General features: G+C 42.3%; 1 long non-coding RNA gene across 2 annotated transcripts; it reads right to left on the reverse strand.

The window, feature by feature from the left end:
• Positions 1–3728: 3728 nt before the first annotated feature.
• On the reverse strand, positions 3729–7818 carry LOC136522705 (uncharacterized). 2 transcript variants are annotated; one of them, XR_010775968.1, is made up of 5 exons: positions 7481–7818; positions 5093–5144; positions 4950–5007; positions 4392–4487; positions 3729–4012 (listed from the first exon to the last, which is right to left on the reverse strand). It is a non-coding gene; the product is annotated as an uncharacterized lncRNA (long non-coding RNA). The 2 variants fall into 2 exon arrangements; XR_010775969.1 differs by having other exon boundaries at positions 4384–4487.
• Between the last annotated feature and the right edge of the window lie 1244 nt (positions 7819–9062).

Here is a 9062-nt window from a genome sequence, read left to right on the forward strand (position 1 = left end):
AAAGGAACTTAGTGCAATGATAGTACTGCATGAGTACCCTTTGAGCATGGTTGATCATGTTGGCTTCCGGAGATTTGTAGGTGCACTTCAGCCCCTATTCAAAATGGGTACTAGGAACACAATAAGGTATATGGTTAGCTGCAATTTATTTCAGTTCATGTTAGCTGCAATTTATTTCACTTAATGTTGGCTGACCATGTTGGTTGTAATTTATTTCAGATCTGATATTGTGGCTCAATATGAGGTGGAGAGGAAAAAGGCCATTGAGTACATGGCTGGGATTGAATCCAGAGTGGCTGTAACTACTGACTTGTGGACCTCTGACAATCAAAAGAGAGGTTACATGGCTATCACTGCTCACTTCATTGATGAGTCATGGACCCTTAGAAATATCATCATGAGGTATGTTCACTTGTCATAGAACATAGATGAACCTATTGCTGCTCACTTGCCCTTGTATTTATCATCTATTTTTGTTGTTAACATGTAGGTTCATCTATGTTCCTGCACCTCACACTGCTGATGTAATTGGTGAAGAATTGTATGAATCAATGGTTGCATGGAATCTTGATGAGAAGATATCTGCAGTGACTCTAGACAATTGCAGCACAAATGATGCGGTAATCCCTATCCTTGTGAGGAATCTTGGAAAACATAGACTGTTGAATGATGGTAAATTGTTGCACATGCGTTGTTCTGCACATATTCTGAATTTGATTGTAAAAGATGGTTTAGATGTGCTGAAAGATGCAATTGAGAACATTCGTGATAGTGTAGCTTATTGGACAGCCACTCCCAAAAGGATAGAAAAGTTTGAGGAGATAGCCAAGTATGTTAAAGTTGATATGAGAACCAAGATACATCTTGATTGTAGGACTAGGTGGAACTCAACTTTTAACATGTTGTCTACTGCGCTGCCCTATAAGGCTGTTTTCACTAGAGCAAGCCGTGTAGACAGACAATATACTTCTTTGCCAAGTGATGAAGAGTGGAAATTTGCTGAGGATGTTGTGGAGAGGCTTAGGTTGTTCTATGATATCACTGTCTTATTTTCTGGAACTGATTATGTGACTGCCAATATTTACTTCACTAGAGTTGCAAAGATTAGAAAGCAAATTAGGCAGTGGTCATATTGTGGCAATCCATTAGTAGAAGCCATGTCGGCTAACATGATAGCTAAGTTTGACAAGTATTGGTCTGACATCCAAGGGCTAATGGGTATTGCAACCATTCTTGATCCTCGATTCAAGACTGCTGTGCTGCTGATTTGTTATGAGGACTTGCTTGGTGAGACAGGTAGTGCATGTGAGGAAAAGGTCATGCAGGTTAAGAACTTATTGGCTGAATTGATGTGTGAGTATCATGTGGGTGAAGATGTTGAGGGCAGTGAAGCAGCAACACCTTTGGGCAGCAATGATGATTTTTTATTTGACATTAGTGCACGCATTGCAAGTAGGAGGCCAGCAAGTATGGGGTTCAAGTCTGAGCTTGATCGCTACTTAGATGAAGAAATGGTGAATATGCACACAAAGAACTTCAATGTCTTGGACTGGTGGAAGGTTGCTGGAACTAGATATCCGACTCTGAGGAGAATTGCTAGGGATATATATGCTATCCCTGTGACCACAGTTGCTTCTGAATCTGCTTTTAGTACTGGTGGTAGAGTGCTTAGTGAGCATCGCAGTAGGCTCACTACTAAAATGATAGAGGCTCTCATGTGCTCCCAGGATTGGCTTAGGAACAAGTATAAAGGTATATTCAACATGTGCTTTCAATATATTTAGCTTGCTGAATTTACTTCTGCAAATTCTCATTATTGGTTACAAACTAATCAACAATTTTCTGTAGTCGATGAGAAGAACAAGCAGCCTGCTACCTTTTGGTCTTGTCTCCAAGATATCCAGGAGGGCCTTCAGGTAATGTGTAACACATACATAATTATTGTATTTTTCTTTTGATTAGATAATTGAGTAACTACTAACTAGGTTGTTATTTATGCCTTTGTAGGAGCTCTCTATTTGATATTGCTGTCCCAGATTGAAGCAAGAGCTAACTGGTGACCGATGACCTTTTGTGGACAAGTGACAAGTCTAAACAAGGATCAATTGATTTCATGTGCCTCCTGTTGGTTGACGTTTGTTAATTGTGAACTTGTATGAACTTGTAATGTCCATGCAGCCCTGCTGAGTGCTGCCTTTTGGTTTGGGAATATCTATGAACTTGTAATGTCCCATGCAGCCCTGTTGAGTGCTGCCTTTTGTATGGTCTTAACCTGCTGATCACTTAGGACCTTTTATGCAATTCCTGTGATATTCGGCTATTGAAATGAACTATAATTTCATGAATTATGTTGTATGCATGTGAAAATGTCTTGATACTATTTGTTGGCACTTCTGTTGCTGTTTATAATCAGTGTGCATCTATGGTTCGTTGAAAGACTTTGCCTGTTGTCTGTTGAGGCATGAGGCCTGCATCTTCTCGGGCACGGGTAACCCGCGGGTACCCGTTACCCGCGCGGGCACGGGTATGGGCACAAATATGTACCCGTCAGCGGGCATGGGTTTTTTAGCGGGCGTATTTTTTCTTCGCGGGCACGGGTATGGGTTAGTTGTACCCAACGGGTACGTACCCGTTGCCATCTGGAAGTACATAGCATTTCAATAGGATACATCACACATAAATCAAGGGCCTGTTTGGAATGCGGGATTTTTTTTCCATTCTTGTGTTTTTTCTGTGAAATTCCTATATGATTTCTGTGAAATTCCTGCCCGAAACATTGTCTTGCAAAATGCAAGTGAAGTACTATGTCCGGGTGGGCCCACGGTGCTGGCGTTTGGATTTCCAACCCGTTTCCCATGGTTTTACAGGCGGTGGGACCCGCCTGGCAGCGTCACCATCGAGAGAATTAGCAGGCGCAGTCGCTGTCTTGGATAGGCCGCGCGTGCTCATTCGTGGTGGGCCCTGCGTGTCAGCGTGTAGGGTCCGGCTGGCAGCGAGGCAAGGAAAGGAGGGGAGCGGGATTCTGCGTCGGTGCGCGGGCTTTTGATTTCGCAGAGGCAGGAACGGGCGTGCGGGGCTGGTTCCCGTGACGTGGCTGGGCCAACGGCCGCACGCCACGTGGCCATGGGGTCCTCCTGTCGGTCGCTCTGCATAGGTGCGTGTGCGGTGCGGCTCTCCTGTGTCGTGGCCGGTGGGGCCGGTGCTTTTTCCCCAACCGAGCGCGCGCGGTCGTTGTTTTCGCGAGAACGGGTGGCGCGGGGTCCGAGCCAGCGCGGTCAGGGCAGGCGCGGTGGGATCGATGTCACGCTATGGATATTTTTTTTTGACCGTATTTGAAATTGAATCCGTTTACAAGGATTCAGATCTGTTCATATCCGAGTCTGGATATCTAACATCTGATATCGTATCCGTATCCGAATACTCAAATCGCATATTTATGATGTCGATATCAAATCGTATTTTATCCGACATAGTTGATACTATCCGTATTCGAATCCGAATCCGGACAGAAATATGAAAACAAATGTAATATCGGTGATATTCGTCCGTATCCGATCCGTTTTCATCCCTAGATGTCTAGGTGGAGTCGGGGATTTGGACGCTGATTGGTTGGCGAGCCATTTTGGCTATTAAGCGTGCCCGTGCGTTTGGTATACGACAACTAAACTTTTGTACTAAAAACACATGGATCGTATGATAAGATAATAATACTATAAAATTAAATACGGCTATTAAAGTGACATTTAATTTAAAAAACAAAGTTCGTAAAATTAACACAGAGCGTGGCGTCGTAGACTCACCAACTCTACTGATTTATCTCAACTCTGATTTTTTTTATGCCTACATGCTACAGCAAATGAAACTATACACCAGCGTAAGGTACCCAGAAAAATAGAGCCTTGAGAGACCCGCTTGTGATTGTGTGACACTGAGATTGCATACAAACAGGTGTGCAGACTACTTGTGCATGATAATCTGATTTTCAAGAGCAGTAGCGGTGGTAGCTGTAACTCTGCATACATAAAAGTAAAGGGATAATGAGTTAATAACGTTGCTTGTTCAAAAATGGCTTGCAAAATCTTAATGTTATATGCATACATCGGCACATCAGTAGGGCTCACAGAGTTGCAAAGACATGTCCCATTAAGTAACAATGTTTGACCATGCATGATAACAATTCATGAACGAAAAAAAATCAGAAGATGGATCAAATTATCATTTCAGTCGTGTCTAATCTATACTATAAGTAATCAGTACCAATTTTTTTTGGGTATAAATAGCAGCAACCTAGTTTGAAGAGGACAAACTCAGGTCATGCACAATACCATAAAAAGACTTATGAAAACTATGGGGTATCTATGAAACAGTGCACGGTGACATCACCTAATCACCTGAATCGGATTGACTGCTTCAAAAATCGCTGAGTGCTGGTCACCTAATGCCAATGCCGTACAAGAGATGCGGCATGAGACAAAGAAGAGATGAACCTGCATAGAACATACATTGAAATCAGAATGCCAGTAACTATTTTCATCCTCCCCAGTGGATTTCTAGGTTGTACATTATTTATTTTTTTGAAACATATCATTTCATACAGATGAATGCAAAAAAACGAACGCAACCTATTTATGATATGGGCTGTAAAGGTATCCCTAGTGATTTAACATTCCAAAATATCCTCATCAGCAGTCAAGTACCCAGCATATATAGTAGATCACTTCTAAATTGCTCTTAGGTGCTGCCATGCAAATCAGAGATTTGTAAAGAGCTAAACTGTGACCACTTATGACCAGTAAGCTAATCATATATATATCATATATTAATCAAAGTATCAGCGCGTTCTCATGATTGCAACCAAATCATTTTTTCTTTAACAACTGCAAGATAGTGTTACGTTCATTATCAGGTAGCGAGCTAGTAACCACAAGGCATGAGAATAGATGAATCACCTTTGGTAGTGATGAGATGGAGTTATCGGCGTACTTGTATTAGGTCCAGACTCTGGATCTGGTATAAAATTATTTAGTATCTGCACTTGTACAATAAACTTAATTCTACAAATAAACTAAGCACGTGAGAAGAGATGAATCACCTTTGCTATGGCTGAGATGGAGTCGATGGCGTACTTGTATCAGCTCCAAACACTGGAGGTGGCAGAAAATTATTTAGTATCTGTATTTGTACAGTGGACTTAATTCTACAAGTAAACAAAGCTCATTCTGAATAAACATAGATATATTTATCCCGACAATACTTGCAGAATGGATCATCAATACAAGTTTAACTAAACCAAAATAAATTATCTTGATAACTTGTTGCAATTTATTACTGAACCAAGGATAACACATACTACTTATGGTATACAAAGGATTGGAAAACACTGATTCAGGTCTAAAAAGGGTTTAAAAAACATTCTATTCAGCTCTAAACTTATTCGAATTTTGATGGAATTTCTGAATGTTGATTTGTGGACCTCCTGGTGGGCTAGAGATGTTAAGGATAGTAAACTACAGAGGCAGTAAGGTACCAACATGGGTGAAAGATCTTAGTTTGTTTCAGCAATACTTGACTGAGCTCCATCTAGTTGGTTGTACAATGTGTGAGGAATTTCCTGATTTTTCTCATTTCAGGGCTCTTCAGGTTCTTCATTTGATTAGGATGTATAAATTGCAGCCCTTGTGTCAACTACTTATATTTCATTATCAGAAATTTTAGAACACATAGCCATGGTCAAAGCTAACTTAAACAGGAGCATGTGGGAGCAAGGTAACTACACCATAATCAAAGTCGTTGCCGCATGTCTAAACAATTTCTCCAACCCAGATTTGGTGCTACAAAAATATGAAACTGCAGATATCTTTAATCAAGTCTGCTACACATTCAAGTCTGCAGATATCTTTTATTTGTAAGGTACTGATTCAGTTCAGATAAAATAATGACTGTGTTCAGGTAAAAGGAATGAACAATTGACTGATTTGATTTGAGGAAAAAGTTTAGATAAGGTATTTGTGGTGAGCTCTGTGGACTGGTGTTTTAGTCCTTTCTCTTTGACGAAGGTAGCATGTCTGCAGCAATACACATGTCAAAGTTGTCGGCAATGGAATGCAATAATGAATAACAAATTCTCAAGCATGGATATTCCCTACTCGACTTCCCTTCTTCCACCTAGATACTCTCGCTAAGAGACCTCCAGAGAAGAAGTTTGAATGGGTAAGTATAGACTATAGACTTCAGTATTCATTTGTGCTGGATAGCCAAACAGCCAAGAAGCATGGCAAAAAGCCAGCTCGTGATGCATGGCAAATAGCCAAGAAGAAATTGGAAGAATGGTGACCTACTGCCAGCTAAAAGCTCTGTTAGTTCACTAAAAAAACAGTAAGTCGCTACAAGTGTGCAGCTGCTAGCTTTGGGTGCTGATGTCCAATAATAGCTCAAATATTTTCACATTTCCTTATAAACTATGTCACAGAACAGTCTATATCATCCATGAAATCAGATCAAGCTATAACAAACTTTTATTTTGAGATGAGTCTTGAATCAAACTGAAATCGGTATCCTCCTATCTTTTACCAAATTGTAACCGGTGGTAAAGTTATCTTTTATCATTGACTTGTTAAAATTTCAACCGAAATATAATTGGTCCCAAAAATTAAAGTTCCTCAAAACCATTGATTGTTTCCTTGCGCTTTGCATTTACATAATTATAAACTGAAATGTCTTCTAAATCATTGGCCCTGAACATGGATTTATGGATTATTGCAAAGTACTGCTTCAGGGAATCGAAGCAAAGTAGTCCTGGTCAAGATCAATTAATAAGGCAATGATTTAGGGAGGTGAGGTTATTGAAATTTTTCTGTTTTTGTTTCGATTAACCATAGTCAATTTGGTTAAAAACTTTCTAGTTTATTCTTAAAATTACACGTAAAAGTTGGTTTTCTTTTGGTAAGCACCCAGCACTACTTGAGTGAATTATGATATGAAATTTAAAGCACGACACAAGCTCTTTTACTACAGTATAGTATGACAGATGCATTTCATGCTAACCAAATTTCGCAGTTTCTAATACCTTCAAGATAATCAGCATAGTTATTAGCTAGGTGCACTGCATGGTCAATGGAAACCAAATGCACAATAATTGAAACAGAGGGGGTGTTCGGCTGATCCAGATTGGAAAATGTGGACGGCTGATTTCAGTTGATTCAATAGTGTTCTGTGAGAGAGAATAAGCTGAAACAAGTTTGAGACTAGACAAGGAGAACAAGCTGAGAATGTCCAGGTCTAAAATGCCAGTAGTATGCACGGCCATTCTAAATTTACCGGTTATCTCAAGTACTAAATTATAGCATATATCTTTAAAAACTATCAGCAATTAGCTATTTAATTTAATAAAAAGCGTCAGTTCAGCTTTTCGAGGAACTAACTAACAGGGGGCCTTCCTATTCAGATCTGAGGGAGAGAGGGAAAAATGACGGAAACTCACCTTGGGCCTGGAGGGTGTTGCCCGGCACGGGAGACGTCAGTGGTGTCGCAACTCGCAAATCGAAGCCAGGGCCTATAGGGGCGCCGCGGCCCAGGACACGCAGTCGACGGCGGCGGCACGAGGACTGCCGGGGACCAGTGGGTGATGAGCAGCTGTAGATCGAGCCAGTGCACGCACGGCCCTTGTGGCATCGAGGCGGCGGAGCAGAGGCGCAGGGTCGTAGGCGTCGCTTCTGGTAGTGGCCCGTCCGGCGGCGGCGGCGGCGTGTGCTGGTCTAGGCCGAGGAACGGAGGTGCTGCGTCGCGGCGGCGGCAGGTTGGTGAAAGCTCTAGTTTGGTTTTGGCGAATTGATGAACCCTAAGTGCTAACCTAGTTTATCAAAGTGATCATGAGATAGGTAGCACATCCTAAGTAGTGAAGCAAATGAAGATCATAGCATGATGATGATGATGATGCCATGGTGATGATCAAGTGCTTGGACTCGGAAAGAAGAAAGAGAAAAATAAAAAGCTCAAGGTAAAGGTATAAATTGTAGGAGCTATTTTGTTTTAGTGATCAAGACACTTAGAGAGTGTGATCACATTTAGGTTTGATAGCCGTACTATTAAGAGGGGTGAAACTCGTATCGAAATGCGGTTATCAAAGTGCCACTAGATGCTCTAACTCATTGCATATGTATTTAGGATCTAGTGGAATACTAACACCCTTGAAAATGTTTGTAAAAATATGCTAACACCTGTGCACAAGGTGATACACTTGGTGGTTGACATATTTGAGAAAGGGTGAAGAAGATAGAGGTGATAAGGAGTTAGTCTCGCTGGTCACGTAGTAACCGGACGCTGGTCTCAGAGGGACCGACGCGTCCGGTCAGTTGCAGCAGCGAAGACGCTGGCGTCGATCAACTAACCGGACGCTGGATGGCTGTGTCCGGTCCAGCTGACGTGACAGCACAGTGGTCAGGGTGACTAACCGGACGCTGGCTGTGTCTGGTCAAGGGCGACCGGACACGTCCGGTCATGAAAAATCGTTTCTGGAAGCTTACTGGAAACAACCGGACGCTGGAGGCTCAGCGTTCGGTCACCTATAGCTACAGCATCCGGTCAGTTTCTGACCATTGAGATTGGGTGCACAATATTTGAAGAGGGGGACACATGGCGTGCATCACGTGACCGGACGCTGAGGTCCAACGTCCGGTTAGTATGACCGGAGCGTCCGATCACCCCGCGTTGTGCCCAGTGAAGGGGTACAATGGCTCTATTTCATGAGGGCTTCTATTTAAGCCCCATGGCCTGTTCAAGCTCACTCTCTTGGCCATTTGCATTGACATAGCAACCTTGTGAGCTTAGCCAAAGCCCTTCTACTCATCTCTATTATTGATTCATCATCTTTGTGAGATTGGGAGTGAATCCAAGTGCATTGCTTGAGTGTTTGCATCTAGAGGCACTTGGTGTTTGTGTTTCGCTGCGGGATTCGCTTGTTACTCTTGGTGGTTGCCGCCACCTAGATGGCTTGGAGCAGCGAGGATCGTCGAGCGGAGGTTGGTGATTGTCTCCGGCTCCGATCATGGTGATTGTGAGGGGTT

Source organism: Miscanthus floridulus, chromosome 18, assembly GCF_019320115.1.
Source record: "Miscanthus floridulus cultivar M001 chromosome 18, ASM1932011v1, whole genome shotgun sequence".
Classification (NCBI taxonomy): Eukaryota; Viridiplantae; Streptophyta; class Magnoliopsida; order Poales; family Poaceae; genus Miscanthus; species Miscanthus floridulus.